Raw genomic sequence first — 18,207 nt, forward strand, 5'->3', positions numbered from 1 at the left:
TGCAGGGCCCAGCAGGAGGCAGCTGATTTGCAGTCCTCACCATTCAGAAGTTCAGAGGGAGGGCTTAGAACCAAACAGGCTCCACCCCCAGGCAATTAAATGAGCATCTGGCCTCAGCAGGCATTATTTTCCTTCAAGTTCCCATTGGTGACTCTAAGGCACAGGTATCGTAATAGAGGAAATCAGGAAGTCTTGAAAGTTAAAAGGAAATAAAACTAGGGTTTACCCTGTAGCTTCACCACTTCACTAAGGTCGTTACCTTCCAGTAATCAGTTTATCCCCCTCAGAGCCTCAGCTTTCTCATACCTCCAGGGAGGTGTCAGGAGCTCTGCGGGCTTCCTGTGAGAATCATCCGGGCCTGGGCTCTGGCTGTGGGTGTGCAGTCAGCAAGGGACGCCCTACTAGGTCCCACCAAGTGCTGCCAGCCCCTGAGCTCAAGGAGGACACGTGAAGAAAAGCCCTTTGCAATGTAGGGCTCCATCCCACCAACGTGCAAGTGAATAGAAGTCCTTTCAAGACCTAGTATTGTGTATTTTTAAAAGTGTAGTGCCCCGTCACCTGGAAATTGCTAGAAATGCACGTTCCCAGGCTCCCTCTCCACCTGTGAAACCCTGGGGGTGGCCCAGCTACCTGGGGTGCCGTGGCCGCTGATGGTGCTCCTGCTGTGGGGCGGTGTCACTGTTCTTTCCAGGTGGGTACAGGTGGACCCAGGGGTGGGGGGTGGGGAGAATCCCGCAGGGACTTCAGGGACTGAGTTTAGTGCTGGGGTGTGTTTCTACTCTGCACAGGAGTCTCCTGGGGTCACCTTGTGTATCATGTCCAGCTTTTTTTTTTTTTTTTTTTTTTGAGACAGTGTCTCGCTCTGTCGTCCAGGCTGGAGTGCGATGGCGCCATCTCCACTCACTGCAAGCTCCTCCTCCCGGGTTCACAGCATTCTCCTGCCTCAGCCTCCTGAGTCGCTGGGACTACAGGCGCCTGCCACCACACCCAGCTAATTTTTGTACTTTTAGTAGAGATAGGGTTTCACCACGTTGGTTAGGCTGGTCTTGAACTCCTGACCTCAGGTGATCTCCCCGCCTCGGCCTCCCAAAGTGCTAGAATTACAGGTTTGAGCTACCATGCCCAGTGGGCTAATTTTTAAGTTTTAGAGATGGGTTCTCACGGTTACTCTTGCTGGTCTCAAACTCCTGGCCTCAAGCAATTCTCCCATCTTAGCCTCCCAAAGTGCTTGAATTTGCAGGCATGAGCCAACACACCTAGCCAGAAATTGATCTTTCATTTTAAACTTCATCTAGAGATGTGACAAAAACCAAACGAAGTATTTGTTAAAATACTTTATAACCCTAGGTACAGTAATAGAGTAATCCAACTGACAATTTCACAAAAGTCAATTTTTGGCAACAAGTTCAAGGTTATACATGTTAATAAAGATAACACATTTATTCAACCAGAAGAAAAAGGGTACAATGACAGAATTTATCTTTTTCTTTACTATGTTGTCTGAGCTATGGTTAAGGTTTGGGGAACTAGTATCTTAAAGAACCTTCAGAAATTTCTCATTCTAGAATTTAGAAACAAATTTTACACTCTTGGGGTTGAGAGAATCCAGGAGCAATCACCACCCCTAGTGTCCCGATGCTACTCTCCAAAGGCCCTTCCCCACTAGCCACAGAAATCAGAGCTCCCTGGGAAACAGACAGTTGAGCCTCTGGAGGAGGAAGGCCTGGCTGTGCCTGCGTTAGGGAGGTGGGGATGGGGGCATACAAACCAAAGAAGTGAGACCAAAATGGGCCAACAGCTGTGGCAAATGTCGGCATAAAAATAAATAAATTCCATCTGATCACATGGTCTCAAATATATACATATACAGAAATATTTGTGAGGTCACAGTGGTACTAAAAAACAAAACAAAGACGACTGGGGGGAAAAAAAGAAGAAAAGAAAGAACTCTTTTCTCCATGTTGGGCGCAGTGGCTCACACCTGTAATCCCAGCACTTTGGGAGGTCAAGGTGGGCAGACTGTTTGAACTCAGGAGATCGAGACCAGCCTGGGCACCACGGCGAGACTCTGTCTCTACAAAAAAACATAAGCACTAGCTGGGCATGGGGGTGCACATCTGTAGTCCCAGCTACTCAGGTGGCTGAGGTGGCCCAGGAGGCTGAGGCTGCAGTAAGCTAAGACCATGCTATTGTAGTCCAGCCTGGGGGACAGAACCAGACCCTGTCTTTAAAAAAAAAAAAAGACAGCTTCTTCTGTCAACATTAGAGGTAGTTCCTGCACCACCCCTCCTCCTCAAACTGGACTTCCCAGGGAGAGCAGCCGCCCCTGCCTTTTCCACAGAACCATATTTCAAGATAACCCAAGAGCCCCAGCTGATGTGGAACTCTTCTTTGAAGAAGTCCAGCAAACGAATGAAGAATTACAGAATTTGAAAACTTCACAAACTCTAATAAATGATTCAGGCAATAATCCTCAATGAATATGAAAACCATTAATAGGTTGATGAGGAATTATCACAGGACACCAGAAACTCAAGTGCACCAGATGGTCTGTGGCTGAAGGGAGAAAGCAGATCTTCACAAGACGGTGGCCGACTCTCAGCATGCACCCTGCTGGTGTGAGACCCCCCGGTGGAGGCAAGCAGGCCTCACACGATGGTAGGATGTGGCCATCAATGCAGAACTCCCCACGAGGGACTCTGCTTAAAAAGGCGCAGCCTGACTCAAACTAAGGCTTTGGATCTAAGTTCCAGTTCTCAGGAAACACAGGAACATGGCACCCAACACCACACAGGAGCAGCCAGGACACCTGGAAAGTGAGAGCGCCTGGAGGAAACCCGGCCTGCACACTCCTCTGCCGTCCCCGAGAGGGTGCCCAGGAGAGACCCGGGCTGATCAGGTGTGATCTGTGGGACCCTGTGCAGCAAACACTTTGGGGCCAACTAGAAAATGTGAATATGGAATAAGAAATAGGCAGTTTTATGAAAGTATGTTTTATTCTATTAAAACTGAAAATGGCATTAGCTCATGTAAGAAAAAATCATGTTTTCAGGTCACAAATTCAAATATTTAGTGGTAAATGATGACATTTATAATTTACTTCCAAAAACTTCACAAGGAAAAGGATATCTATTATGTGATAAGTGTTTAGGGGCTCATTATCCTAGTCTACTTTTCTGTATACTTGAAAGTTTTCATAATTGTTTTTATATAAACTAACCTTGCAAATATGTTTTTACATTAGCATTTATATGTAAATTATTAGTGTTTTATAGGATACGTATAACTATATTATTACTATAATGACCTTATACTAGTGACATAAGAAACAAGCGATATATCAGAAAGTGAGGATGTGATGAAGGTTCTGTGACTGCATCCACTATCGGAAGAGCACTTCTCCATGCCAAGGAGAGGCTCGAAGCTAAGCATTGCTAAATGTGAGAGACGCCATGTCATGAAATTGGAAGAACACAAACAAGTTAACTTTCCACAATCCACCATCAAACTTTTCCAACAAAATATTAGCTAGCATTGCTTGGGTGATAGTGAGTGGTATGAAATTGCTTAAGCTTCTCCCACATAAGCTCCGGGATGCACAGTGGGTCACCCCTGGAGACCACTGAGTACGTGTGGTCGGGAAGAAGTCTATTTTGAAGGTGCTGGGGGAATATCCTCTCATTGTCTGTCTTGAAATGTGAAATAAATAAGAATATATACATTTAAAATAATACACACATACTACATTACTTACAATATAGCCAATTGATCACATTCTGGTGCATATGCCTGTAATACTTTGCAAATAAAACTGTTCTAATGGTAACAAAAAAAAAAAAAAAAAAGACACCCCTGCAGGCATTGTTTAACACCGTATTCAATCACTCATCACCCATGCACAGGACCCAAGGATTGAGAACAATGGACTTTTTGATGTGTGTTGCAAATTGGAGGGATCACCAGGTCTGCCCACCAGCCAGGAGGGAAGTGGGGAGAAGCTCTCACCCTAACTTGAGTTTTAAGAAGGCTCCTTGGAAGAAAAGACCACCAAATTGAGAATGAAAGGTAAGAAATAGTTCACCAGCTGAGGGGGGCTACGGGAGTCAGAGAGCAGGCCACCCACGAGCCCCAGGGACACCAGCACAGGCAGGTTGTCAAAGTCACAAGGGGACATGAAGACACGGGCCCAGGACAGCAGCTCTTAATCCAGAATGGTCTCAAGGCTCCTTTACACTCTGAAAAATTAACCCATTTATGCCTGAGGTTGCAATTTTTTTTGTAAAAATTCAGACCTTGGCAATGACCTTGAGCTGTAGGATACAAATAACTCCCACAAGCTTAGGATTCCAATAATGGAACACGAGGCATAAAAGGGTTTTAATGAGGACCCAAGCAGCTTTTGATTATGTGGGCTTTTTTGCCTGTGTAGGTGCCTGTGTGTGTTTATATAATTTTTCTATATTCTAAATTAAAGCTGAGACATTTACAAACTACTTATGCATTAAGGTAAGCCATCATTACATGATAATATAAATATGTTTGAAAAATATTTCTCATAACAAAGTAAAAAACTGACTACTTAGAGTGATGCTGTGTTGCCTTTTTTGCAAACCTCTGTAGTGTCTGGGTCAGAGGTGAAGCTGGACTCCCCCATCTGCTCTGTATGCAGCTTGGTGCGTGTCACACACCTCGCCACGCAGCCTCTAGAAAGTACACCATGTACTTGGGCAAGAATGAGTGAAAAAGACAATGTGTTGATAGTGGTATGAAAAGAGCTTTTCTCTCGCTGCAGATCATACACGGGGGTCGTCAGACATGGTCTGAGACAGCATCCTGGCCCCGCTAATCCCCTGGCTTCTGCTCACAGCACTGACCTAGCTAATCCAAGAACATGTCACCTATAATGAGAATATTATATAAAAATCAACCACCTTACAGATGTGTCTGTATCATGGTTCTGTACATGGGTAAGGTAAGCTGAACACAACATTAAAAAGAAAGAAAACTTACAAACCCTCCCTTCATCTCACTAAAGACGACTCCTTTAAAGACCAAGGGTGTCTGGGGTCGCTAGGATTCTCGTGTTCCAGCCGCCATCCTTCCTGCCTGAGGACAAATAATTATAAGCTGACAGTGACTCAAATACTAAAGTCTGCATCAACTAGTTAATCACTCATGACATACCAGAAATCCAGCTCGTGTAAACATGGGAAAAAGGTGGCGTCCAAATACACCGAGAGGAGATTCTGAAGGTCCTTGGGATTTTGTGTGGAAAATGGATACAGAGTATAATCACTAGCTGGGTACAAATGAAAAGTGAAATTGTAAAATATAACAGATTTCTACTAAAATTATTGAGTCTCAAGCCTCATTTCCCCTTTGTCCTAGGACAGTAAGTTGTAGCTATTCTTGAGATGGGGCAGTGGCTCCATACTCTGGCCCCCGACCTTACTTTAGGTAAGCCTCCTGGTAAGTGTCCATACTTTTCGGTATGAAAGAAACTGTCTTCTCTTTCAGTCATGCCAGCCGGCCCTCTCCCTCAATCACATACCACGTCCCTGTGATCACAACACTTGCCACCCACTCCGTCCGGGTGCCATGAGTCACCTGGCCAAGCACACACAGCAAGTCGCTGGCAGAGGTGAGACCTCGGGTCTCCTCAGCCCAATCTAGGGAGCCTGCCATCCAACCACCATGCATAAGTGGCCCACTACGACCTGCATCATCTACCGCTGTTAAATTACTCGTTTCCAAGCTTACCGTACTTTGTAACAGATGATCAATGCATTTAAAATCAGCAGATACAGTGAGATGTCTGCTTTCTAACAATATATAGCTTTAATAATAATAGCGCTCATGGTAGCTATTTCTCAAACAAGAAACATGACTTATCGTAAGTTTCTATGGCTGGACACAGTGGCTCACACCTTTAATCCCAGCACTTTGGAAAACCAAGGTGATATGGTTTGGCTGCGTCCCCACCCAAATCTCATCTTGAATTGTAGTTCCCATAATCCCCACATGTTGTGGGAGGGACCTGGTAGGAGGTGATTGAATCATGAGAGCGGTTCCCCCCATATTATTCTCGTGACAGTGAGTACGCTCTCACGAGATCTGACAGTTTTATAAGGGGCTTTCCCCTTCACTTGTCATTCTCTTCCCTGCCACCCTGTGAAGAGGTGCCTTCCACCACGATTGTAAGTTTCCTGAGGCCTCCCCAGCCATGCAGAACTGTGAGTCAATTAAACCTCTTTACTCTTTAGGTCATTCTTTATAAATTACCCAGTCTTGGGTATTTCTTCATAGCAGTGTGAGATTAGACTAATACACAAGACAAGGGGATTACTTGAACCCAGGAGTTTGAGACCAGCCTAGACAACAAAGCAAGTTTCCACCTACACACAAACACACACACACACACACACAATGAGCCAGGCGTGGGGGCACCTTGTCCCAGTTACTTGGGAGACTGAGGTGAGAGGATCGCTTGAGCCCAGAAGTTTGAGGCTGCAGTGAGCCCAGATCATCCCACTGCACTCCAGCCTGGGTGACATGGTGAGTCCCAGTCTCAAAAATAAGTACATTTCTATAAAATTTGAAAAATAAAGGAGTGAGTTTATAGTACTGGCTACTATTAATAAGGGCCTCACCCAGAGTGAGGTGTCTTTGCCCTCACTTTGCAGGATTTCACAAATGCTCTGAGTCTGTTGTCAGGACTCCCATGCCTGGACCTTGCCTGGGACCCCCTAGTCACTGCGCTGGTTCCCTTGCTGGAGCCCTGCCCAGAGGCAGCTGCTTTCTTACACCACCCTCTCCAGGAGCTCTTCCCTTTCCCCCCAGCAGCAGCAGCAGCAGCAGCAGCTCCCACCCTTGTCCTTGGCCCTCCGCATGGCATCCACCATGTGCTTCCAGTCACAGCCGCATCAGTCTTTCTAGACGGTAAGTTGTTTTTTAAATTTGCTACAACATCAAGCATAGCACAGAGCCAACAGCTGGCCAAATATGTGAAGTGTGGTCATTTTTAGTTACTATGCTAAAAAAAAAAAAAAAAAAAAAAAGGAAAAGACTTAAGCAAATAACAAAACAAAAATGAATCCATTTTAATATAAACCCAAGTAAGTATAAGTCCACAATTTCTTCTTTATAATTTTGAAACCCAAAAGGCTCAGAAAACTGAAAGATTCTGCAGAAGTTTAGAGCAAACTATTTGATGGCAAAACCTGACTGAACAGATCAGGGCACTGAGTCTTCGTGCTCACACTCAGCGAATCATCAGGTTTGGCTGCAGAAACCTGAGTGTGTCTGATGACAGACCCAGCTGGAAGTGTTACTCTCTCAAATCTGACAAGAATCAGGCTTCGCGGGATTCCAGGAAGGGACCGTGGGTCATTTCTCTCACAAGCTTTGTTCAGCCGAGTAGCCATCATGCAACAGGAGCTGGGCCAGGGCCTTGGGACACGAGGACAAGGCTAGTCTCCACCCTAAAGGGCCCGTACCTATGCCAGAAACCACACCTGCAATGTATGTGGATTTATGAGGAGGTGCCGAGAAGGACCCATACCTGGTTTATGGTGAATCCGTGGATCTTGTCTCCTAGTTGATACTGTAGAGCCCTCTCACAAGCCCGGTTACTGTTCCATCGCCACGCTCTGTGGTGTGCATGTCTAGACTAAAGGTCATCTAAGTTAGATGAGCTGCAGGAAAATTATCTGGCTAACATTATTCAGCCACATAGTGAAAATACTCTTACATGATAAAGATCATTAATTAGATAAAAATTAAATACTGCATCTTCCAAAATCTTGCACATTCCAGAAAACTAATTTCTGGTAAGACCCTTCCCATTTTAATGACCTTTTATCTTACCTAAAGCTTCAGTGTTGGAAACCTTTTCTTTATACATGTTCAAAAATAACTATAATGCAATTATGGTTTAAATTCCCCTTAAGAAACTCTTAAACAAAAGGGCTTCTTTTCCTCACAGAATCCTCACAAGCCTTCAAAATATTGGAAGAAATTCACACTACAGTTAAATCCCATTACATGCCTACCGAATTGGTGAAAACTTTTTTAAAAGCCTAATATTACCAGGAGCTCTCACACACTGCTAGTCATACTGCTCTCATACTGCTACGTACACTGCTACCTGTCCCACAGGGAGTACAAAGTGGAACAACTTTGGAAAAACACTTGGCATTCTTTAGAAAGCTAAGCAGGCAGGGCATGGTGGTTCACACCTGTAATCCCAGCACTTTGGGAAGCCGAAGAGTTCCAGACCAGCCTGGCCAATATGGTGAAACCCAGTCTCTACTAAAAATACAAAAATTAGCCAGGCGTGGTGGCAGGTGCCTGTAGTCCCAGATACTTGGGAGGCTGAGGCAGGAGAATCGTTGAAACCGGGAAGCAGAGGTTGCAGTGGGCCGAGATCACGCCACTACACTCCAGCCTGGGCGTCAAAAAAAAAAAAAAAAAAAAAAAAATCTGAATACTGGAAATCCGTTCACCTCTTGGTCTACATCCTCCACACCTTACACTGCTGCACCAGCACTCACAGACAAGATTGTCAGCACAAACTCTGATAGTCCCAAACTCAACTCACCTGGAGGTGTAACGACAGCGAATGGATAAACTGCAGACTAATCATTCAATTAAAAAAAAAACTAACCAACAAAAGTGCCTACAACTGCATATAACAAAGATGAAGGTCACATAATGTTAAACAAAAGATACACACGATACAGTATTATCCTAAACAGGTATTATTCAAACAGGTAACAAGATACTGTCAGAATGCATAGAGATGGTAAAATATTTTTAAAAAGCAAGGACATTTCTGTATGATAGTGCTAATCTAAGCGGGAGGGAGAGGGTTATGAGCAGTTAGGGGAAATCTTCAGCTTGGTCATGCGGACACTTTTTTTTTTTTTTTTGAGACAAGAGTCTTGCTCTGTTGCCCAGGCTAGAGTGCAGTGGTGCAATCTCGGCTCACTGCAACCTCCACCTCCTGGGTTCAAGCAATTCTTCTGCCTCAGCCTCCTGAGTGGCTGGGACGACAAGTGCTCACCACCACGCCCAGCTAATTTTTGTATTTTTAGTAGGGACGCGGTTTCACCATGTTGGCCAGGCTGGTCTTAAACTCCTGACTTCAAGTGGTCCGCCCGCCTTGGCCTCTCAACATGCTGCGGTTACCGGCGTGAGCCACCGCGCCCAACCTACTTCTTTTCTAATTATTCTCACCTGGATGAGATGGCTTACGCCTGTAAGCCCAGCAATGTGAGAGGCTGAGGAGGGGGATCACTTGAGCCCAGGAGTTCTAAACCAGCCTGGGCAACAGAGCAAGATCCCGTCTCTTCAAAAAAAAAAAAAAAAAAAAAACACTTTATTTTCTCAAATTGTACTATATGTCTTACGGGCTTTTCTACATTAATATATCCCACCAAAATATTTTAAAGATATATACAGGGGAAAAGAAAACACCTATTCAGTCACTGTCAACATTATGAAGATATGCTGTAGTCAACATTTGCTTACTGATTTAGCAAATTTCAGAATTATGGGACAGAGACGCATTTTAAGAAGTTACTTATGAGCAAGGACATGATAGGAAACCCATGAGCGGTAAGGCCAGGGTCTCCCCCGAACTTTCCAGTAACCTGCTGCCAAACTCACGCCACGGACGCCCCGTGTCTCCCCCCGGCCTGGGCCGGCAGCGCTGAACTGTTACATTAAATACGGGCTCGTGGATTACCATGAGCACTAAACCGCTTCGTCAGTTTTTTCCCCCATAAACTGAGTCGTTAAAAAACCAAAAAAAGTTAAATTCCGGGAGGCTTCAGTTCTCTGAACACAGCCGGACTTTAAGAGTGGGCTGTGGGCTCCTCGGGTCTCTTAAGGACTCGGCCTCCAACAAAAATGAACTAGGAGCAAAGACACCAGCGAGAACCGCAACTGCCGGCCCCATTTACTACCCCCATTAAAGCCCACTCCAAAGGAGGGCCCTGCCAGGAGCGCCACGGGCAGACCCGGCCCCCAGCCCGGGGCATCGCCCCGGGGTCCTCCGGCCTCAGAACCCCGGATGTGGGAGCCCAAGGAAGGCCCCGGCAGGGCCTCGGGGTGCGGGGCGCCCACAGTGCGGGGAGCTGCAAGGCTTGGGCGCAGGGACCCCTACGTCTCCGGCCCGCCCTGGACCTTCCTCTCCCGGGAGCCAGCACGCCGAGCACTTCTAGCCGCCGACCGCAGCGCCTCACCCGCCGCTCAGCCGCCTCAGAGAACTCAACCCCCTCCGCGCGCCACAGCGCCACATGGCGTAAGACCAGCTCGGGGCTGGCGAGGGACCCCACTTAACGCGACGTAGGGCGTGGGGCGGGGCTTGCCGTGACGGCCACCACTCCTATTGGTCAGCGCGAACGGCAACGTCCTCTGCGATAGGCTGTAGATGAAAAGGGCGGGCCTCCACTGCTCTGGGAGGGGCGGGAGGGCGGTGCAGAGGGCGATGGGCGGGAGGAGCGGGGCCGACATGCCGAAGGAGGCGGCAAGGGGAGAAGCGTGCTCACGGGTAAAAGGGGCGCGGCCGGCTTGACGAAAGGGGCGGGGTGGGGCCAGCAGCAGGATGTGGACAGTAGAAGGAGGGGGAAGTGGGCAAGGGAGAAGTGGGACGTGGCGAGAGGCATGTCTATGCAGATGAGTGGGGCCTGGTGAAGGGCGGGGCTGCGCGGGTGAAAAGAGGGGTTCCTGGAGGGCGTAGTGCTATGTTGCGCGGGGCTGTGCAAGTGATGGGAGGCGCTTAGTAAGGGGTGGCTCTTTGCAGGTGAGGAGTGAAGCCTCGTAGGCGGGGATGAGCTGGGCCTTGGGGATGGGGCTTGCAGGCGATGGGGTGGAGCCAGTGGGGCGGGGCTGCAGGCAAGCTGAGCCTTGGGGGCGGGACTTGCAGCGAGAGGAGGGGCCTTGTGGGGGCAGGGCTGGCAGAAGAGGGTGGGGCTTGGTGATGGACCGGGCTGTTGGAGTGAGGGTAGTGGCCTGGTCGGGGGCTGCCGGAAGCTGGGCCAGGTGTACAATGGTAATCCTCTCTGGACTTCGTCATGTGGCTCAGGCTGTGCCTAGCAGGGAGGCCAGCCCGATCGAGCTGCCGTCTGCACCCTGAGAGTGAGGGCTCCTTCCCCCAGCGCGGGTTAAAGTAGGGAGGCCGGTCCCCATCGAGGGCGGGGTCTCCACCCTTCCATCCTGACAGCGAGGGCTCCTTTCCCCAGCGCGGGTTAAAGCACCGTGTGTCCACCTGTGCAGTGGCTGGTCCAAATGTGCCCTGGAGGGCAGAAACCCTGGGTCCTGCCGCTGGTCCGGGGCGTCTGCTTCCCCTTCCTGCAGTTCCTGGGAGGGTCTGTGTGTCCAGGGGGCTCTGATCCCTGCCTCAGGACCACGGGTGAGGGGTCAAGATCGCCCACTTTGGAGCTGGCCGGGATCTTGGTTCTTTGGATCCTCGCTGTGTGGCTCTGGAGCAGTTCTGTCCTCAGGAGAGGGATCCTCACAGCCGCCTCTTGGACCCTAAGGAGAATTAATAGGACGACCCCCGGGTAGCTGCTCGTGGCCCTGTGCGGAGCCAGTCCTGTGTCTCCACCAGTTCCTTCCCTCTGTGCTCCCCCACACTGTCACATCGCCAGCCTTTATTTCCTTTTCCTTGGACCCAGGCAGCGAATGCCCAGCTGGCCTTGGCAGCCCCTTCTCTAATCTATCCTCAAATCACTTCCTGATGGACAGCACTGACCGGCCATTGGCATGACCAAAACCCCACAAAATAGAACCCAACTTTCCTATTAAGCCGTGCAGAGCTGTCCCAGCCCTACTTCCCACAGGCTGTCCTCATTCACCATGGGATCCGTGGTTCTCACCTGGGGCTGGGGGTGCCCCTGGCATCCAGTGGGGAGTGTCAGGGATGTCCCTCCAGGCCCAGTACAGTCTCCCAGCCGGTGGCCAGCAGACAGCAGCACCCAGCCTGATGTCCCTGTGGCTTCCGGTTCCCCGAGGCCAACTGTGCTTTGCTGCCTCTTGGTCCTGTCAGACGGCTGCCCTCTCTCCACCTTCGCTGGTTAGCAGTGTTCCATCCATTAGAGCTCAAAGCACTGCCTCCCGGCAATGCAGCCCCTTCTCCTGGCCTGCCCTCTGCCTGTGCCCCGCCGTCTGCGCCATGTCTTCGCGGGCCCATCAGAGCGAGGCTCCCAAAGAAACAGAGCGGTTCCTGTTTGTGTCTCTGTCCCACCTTCTCTGGACCTGGCACCGTGCCCTTTGCCGACAGAGGTCTTGGGTTGATTGTAAGCAAAGCAGACAATTTGTATGGCTCTAAATGGCTGTGAACATGCTTGATTGGGTTATTTTAAAAATAATTGGATATGTAAACATTTGAGTGTGACACAGGTGGATTTTTGGGCGAATGGTCTTGTTCTTCAGGGAATAACCACAGGCCCATCCACAAGGACCATTTCTGGCTGATTTATGGAACGCTGTTCTACCTGGTTAATTTTGAATGTTATCTCAGCCTGGGAGGTAGCTCAGCATGTGACGAAGATCACTGGTTTGAATCCTAATCTGCTCCTTAGGAGCTGCACCTTCCATGCCTTCGTTTCTTCCTTGGTTAGGTAGGAAAGGTATGAGCTACCTCAGAGTTGTGAGTGAGGCCTGCATCGAGTGACCACATTAAAGTGCCAAGAACTGCACCCGGAGGGTTGATATTTAAAGACCTTTAAACATTCCGATGCTGCATTTTAGTACCCGGGTAAAACAGCAAAGTTATGACAGATGCAGATGCAGACCCTCGGTGAGGTGGGGAGCTGATGGCAGGAGGTGGATCACTGACCCTGTAACGAGGGCGTGGTCTGTTCGAGGCTGAACGAAGTGCACATCATTGCATGTACCACGGAGGTCCCTCTCTTGAAGTCCTGGAAGGGTCCATGTGGCTGAGCCATGTGGTCTGTCCATGACGTCCGGCAGGAGCAGAGCTTTCGGGTGCAGCCTTGCTCTTGTGCGCACAGCCCTCAACGGTCTCAAAAGTCTGAGGCTTAAAGCAGGCTTGGGGTTTCCTTACACCTCCTGGACATCTAATTTGCCTGGCAAACATGTTTTTCTTGGGTGTAAAGGTGAAGGAGTGGGTGATTCTGGTGAAAGTGTACTAATTACTGCACTTCTGGGTCAGTGGCGCTTGGTTGAAGACACTATCTGCCCTGGATGGACATCTCTGGGGTGGTGAGAACCGGTGGCTGGATGTCGTGGGGTTGCCAGGAAGATGCTAGCTTTTTCCTTTTTCCTCAGTAACAACACCCTACTTTGTTTAGGGAAGCAGTGCACCCAGCTGAAAATCCAATTCTCTTGCACGGCAGAGCGGCTGGTGACACAGGTCCAGATGCTGGGATGCTGATGGGGGGTCCTGGAGTGGGAGGTGTCAGGAGACTTTCCCGACCCACAGCAGCCCTGGGCTCTTGTCCGGCCTTCTTGCCCGAGACATGACCCCTGGAGGGAAAGCAGCTTCGGGGGCCCGAGGGCCAGAAGGCAGAGTCCTGGTGTGTGGGGCAGGCCTGGGCCAGGCTCCTCGGAGGATGTCACAGAGCTGCTGCCCCTGAGGGGACCACCCACCTCTGAGCCCCATGCAGATTTTCCTCTGTAGCCGAGCGAAATCCTGGTACGGTGAGTGAGGCAGTCAGAGGCACCTTTTGTGGAAGGAGGACAAAGCTGGAGAGAAAGAGGTTTTCCTAAAGGCACAAGGCGCTGATACTGCATTAGGGATAATTCCTAGAAGTGTGGTTGCTGGTGGGTGGAAAACTGTAGCCAGAGAATAAGTGGGAATGGCCCTTGCTGGTATTTAACTGATTCGTTCACGAATGGTCTGAACAGTTCTAGTGAAAATAATATTTTGGACACAGATGTTTTCATCCTGCCTCACAAGCAGCATGACCGTGGGCTCTTCCATCCTTCCTGGGTGACAGTGAGGGTCTCAGGCCCTTCCGACCCTGTGTTAGCATTTCCCCAGGGTGTGTGTCCTGTCCTGAATAGGCTGGAATGCCTCTGGGTATAGCTGAGCCTCTTGAAAAGGGAAGAGTCATGTGACGTGCTCTGGGTGAACAGGAAAATGAGGGAGGACAGGGAGAGGGGCCCGGAGGTGAGGAGGATGGTGAGCAACACTGGGGACAGGGGACAGAGGGTAGCACCGGGGATGGGGGGACGGAGGGTAACTCTGGGAACAGGGCGGAGGGTAACACCGGGGACAGGGGATGGAGGGATGGAGGGTAACACCACTTCTCCAGGCTCCTTTGGGGGATGCTGCCGCCTCTCACACACCAGAGTGAAGTCAACAGGCTTCTGTCCCCAGGAGCCCCAGAGCCTGGCAGCTGGGATTGGCCCAGTATGAACCACCGTTCACTGGCTCTGCACCTTGGGACAGGCTCCCTGGTGTTTCCACCCTGTTTTCCCATCTGGACAGTGGAACCCTGAGTGTCCCCGTCACAGCTGTACCCAGAGCCCTGGACTCCAGCATGTCATAGGCACTCATTAGCGTTTCTTTTGTCGTGGTCTGCAGACGAAGTGGCTCTTTCTTTGTGTGTTCACAGCCCTCCTGCTCACTTTAGCTTCTGGGAACACTTTTTAACATAGCTTCGTATGTGGGGAGGACTCAAGTGATTAATTGAATGTTTTATCAGGTGCGGTTCTTCTGTTTCCTAGTTTTGACACTGGGAAACAATGTCCCCATTGGTGAATTTTCCAGGGACTCCTGTGGTCAGCCTCACGGTTTCACTCTGTCACTTTCTAATGCAGTACTCTTTGGGAGTCTTTTCAATTAAGCACCGTCATTTAAAAATAAGTTTTATAATATGCAGTTTCAGATTAATTCTTTACCTTTGTGTCTCAGGCAGTGGCTCCTCACCTGTGAGTCGTCAGAAAGTTTCACGCAGTTTTCCAGGGCGGCCTTTGCATTTACTGGAACTATTAAGAGCTCCTTCCTGCTTCCCGTGATTGACACGCAGTGCACGTGAGGCCGTGCGTGGCTTAGCGTCTTCTGCGGGTTTACAGGGCACTTTCTGTTCTTCCCCACGCCGGCTCTGCTGTGCCGAGTATTCGCTGCGGGCAACGGTCACACTGTCTGGCACAGGCCACCGGGCAGACTTCACGTAGTGGAGCCTGCAGAATGGCAGAGCCGGGCCTCCTCGCCGCCCTTCACAGGGAGCAGAAAGCGCAAGCCTGTGATCAGAGCTGTGCTAGCCCAGAAAGCCTCCGAACAGGTTGAATTGAGGAATCGGCTCCTACCAACTGCCCATGTTTAGGATGTGTTTGAGTGTTTGTGATTTTTCCTGCACTGAAGCTACTGGGCTGGCTCTGAGTCACCGTCACGGGACTTCACTTGCCCCCAACGGGAAGCAGCGGGGGTGGAGGGCCGCACAGAGGCTTGCCGCCGTGATAATGAAGGGCTTGTCGCCTCTTGGGACAGCGAGTTCAAGCTCTTTGTAATTGTCAGCGTAAAGAGTGACCCGCTGAGGACACGGCTGTAATTCAGGGTGGCATGGTTGATTGTCATCGTTGATATCAGGTGCCTGCCTCTAAAATGACGGTACCCGTAGTGCGGCTCCAGGAGGGCAGCTCCTGCCAAACACACGTGCTTCTGGGCCCCTGCAACCAAGCTCGTGCTGCCAGCCACGCCTGCAGCTGTGGGTGCAGCGGGGTCTTCATGGCACTGAGCGCCTCCGTCCTTTGATTGTGAGGCCCAGCCCTCCGTCCCACCTGGTCCCCAGTGCGGCTCCTCCCTGGGTTCTCCCAGCCCCGTGCAGACCTCCGTCTTCACAGCTTCCCTAGTTTTCTCGTGGGCGCCCCAGGTGGGTGCCTGGGCAAGGTTCTTGTGTTAGTCGAGTTCTCTCCAGCCTTCCCTGGCTTGTGGCAACAGCAGGTCCTTTCAGATGAGTCAGCCAGCTGTGTGCCTGCATGTTCAGGATACCTATTAGGGGCCTTTCTCAGGTCAGAGCAAGACGGACTCTCACCTCCTCCGTGGAACTTTGGAGCCCGCCCTGGAGAGACTCCAGCCACGTCCAGAGGGGCCGCCCAGGTCCCCGCTGTCTGGTGGGAGTGACTTCTGAGCCACTCGAGGCCCCACTTTGTGTTCCTGCACCCCACAAAGCCACTTAAAGCGCCATGTTCTGATGCCGTGTGCCTCTGGAGTGTGGCACACAAGCCTGGACGGGGGTCTGAGCGGTCGCTGCCTTCCTCAGGCTGCGCTTGTGTTTTGGGTCCCCTGGAGCACTCGTGGCTGTGATTCTCACCGCTGTCTGGGCTCCCCTAGACAGTCTCACCCGCAGCCTGAGGGCCACATCGGCAGCCACTGAGGAGCCGGCAGGTCCGGCGTTGGTCTCACTCAGTCCTTCTCGACTTTGGTGACAGAGGAGACAGCAAAGCTTCAGCTGGGAGCCCCAGGCCTTCTCTGCTTGGGGCCTTGGAACTGAGATAGCACAGATCCTGCCATCCACATGCTGGGGGCCCCGCTGTGCCGCTCCCTCCTCTGGTCAGGGGCCGCGCCCTTGGGCTGGGCAGCTCCGGGTCCTCGCACTCAGGGGCTCAGGGTGGGTGTTGGATGCAGAGAGGAGAAGGGCGGCGGTTTGAGCCCAACTGTGTTGGTTTCATCTTCTGCCTTTTGTCCCTAAGTACCTTTGCAAAGTTTTCCAAATGAAAACTCAGAAGGTAATTTTAATGACTGGAATCTGTGAATTCCATGGAAGCCAAGTCTGTCCACCTCTTTCAGCCACCTCACTTCTCCCCATTGGGGCTGATTTTGGCAGCATTCATAGGGGCAGGGACGCAAGGGGTGGTGGCCAGCCCTCAACCCTGCATTCCTCCCCTCCTCCCCTCAGCGCCACAGCATTTCGGTGTCAACCCCTTCCCTGCACGCGTCCTCATGAAAACCAAGTGTGGCTGGAGGGAGACGCCTGCGCCCGCTCCCGTGACCTTCCCGGCCAGCTCGGCTGCAGCGGCCCCTCGGCAGGCATCTGTCTGGTGCTGCCTCCGTATTCCTCCCGTCACCTGACGCTCGTACTCCTGAATCTTCACGCGTGTGCTCCGTGCAGCCACGTCACAGGCTCCCTGGAAATGGAGACAGTGTCTCACGCCGGTCAGAATGCTCTTCTCTGTCCACTGAATAGTCCAACACGAAATCATTCCTCTATTATTATTTATGCTTTGTTATGTAGAACTGGAATGAAGAAAAAGTGAATTTAGACATTACAGCCCTCAGGTTGAAGCTGGGTAATTGCATTAGGGAATTAAATGAGAGCATTTGAGCTTCTTGAGTCCTAATTCTACATCTTCGTATCCCCATTACCCCATACCCAGTGTCTAACACAGCTCTTGGTCTAGGAGTTTCTTGATAAATGCTTATTGAATTGAACTGGACTGAGTTTAACATTCCCACCCAGAGTTAGAAGCCAGTCCCTGAGCAAATTGCATTGAGAACGTGAGTTTGACGTTACTGTGGTAATGGGTATCCTACACATCATAATTCCTAGTCAATATCAGGTATTTAGTCAAATAGACTTAAGTATAGAGAGGCATTGGCCCATCTGGCAAAAGGGCAAGGCACGGTGCTTTAGATCCAGGTCCCCAATATCAACTATGAAAATAAAACGTTGTCAACTCCAATTACAGCCCTGTCCTCAGCTGGTCACTGTTTACACTAACAATTATAAACAGCTTGAACTTGCTGTCCTGAGAGGCAACACACCCTCCATTCTCTCTGCAGTGCAGCTGCCTTGGTGGATGGAACATGCCCCCCCTCCCTCCCTCCCTCCCTCCCTCCCTCACTCCCTCACTCCCTCCCTCCCTCACTCCCCCCTCCTTTCTCCCTCCCTTCCCTTCCTATCTCCCTCCCTACCCCTCCTCTCTCCCTCCCTACCCCCTCCTCTCTCTCTCCCTCCCCCTCCTCTCTCCCTCCCTCCCCCCTCCTCTCTCCCTCCCTCCCCCCTCCTCTCTCCCTCCCTCCCCCCTCCTTCTTCCTGTCTTCTCTCACCTTTCTCCCTCCACCTTCTCTCCTGGGTGAGGCACAGAAGAGAAGAGACCTCAGGAATCTTCTGCTTCATCCAAGCAGCTTGGGGGCAACATCAACAGCTGCAATTTGGCTGTCCCAGCAGGTGCCTCAGGGCAGCCTTTCTAATGGGAATCCTGGAATCATGTCTTTCCTTAATGTGTCCTAAA

General features: G+C 50.6%; 1 long non-coding RNA gene and 1 pseudogene across 3 annotated transcripts; one reads left to right on the forward strand and one right to left on the reverse strand.

The window, feature by feature from the left end:
* Window positions 1-1,319: 1,319 nt before the first annotated feature.
* Window positions 1,320-10,396, reverse strand: LOC140708558 (uncharacterized). 3 transcript variants are annotated; one of them, XR_012092429.1, is made up of 4 exons: window positions 10,248-10,384; window positions 7,562-8,446; window positions 5,011-7,033; window positions 1,320-3,689 (listed from the first exon to the last, which is right to left on the reverse strand). It is a non-coding gene; the product is annotated as an uncharacterized lncRNA (long non-coding RNA). The 3 variants fall into 3 exon arrangements; XR_012092430.1 differs by lacking the exon at window positions 1,320-3,689 and having other exon boundaries at window positions 4,616-5,299; window positions 10,248-10,396; XR_012092428.1 differs by lacking the exon at window positions 1,320-3,689 and having other exon boundaries at window positions 4,616-7,033; window positions 10,248-10,396.
* A 166-nt stretch (window positions 10,397-10,562) lies between these two features.
* LOC140711278 (uncharacterized) lies at window positions 10,563-17,780 on the forward strand (annotated as a pseudogene).
* Window positions 17,781-18,207: the final 427 nt, after the last annotated feature.

This window comes from Chlorocebus sabaeus, unplaced genomic scaffold (assembly GCF_047675955.1).
Source record: "Chlorocebus sabaeus isolate Y175 unplaced genomic scaffold, mChlSab1.0.hap1 unalloc_scaffold_460, whole genome shotgun sequence".
In the NCBI taxonomy this organism is placed as follows: domain Eukaryota; kingdom Metazoa; phylum Chordata; class Mammalia; order Primates; family Cercopithecidae; genus Chlorocebus; species Chlorocebus sabaeus.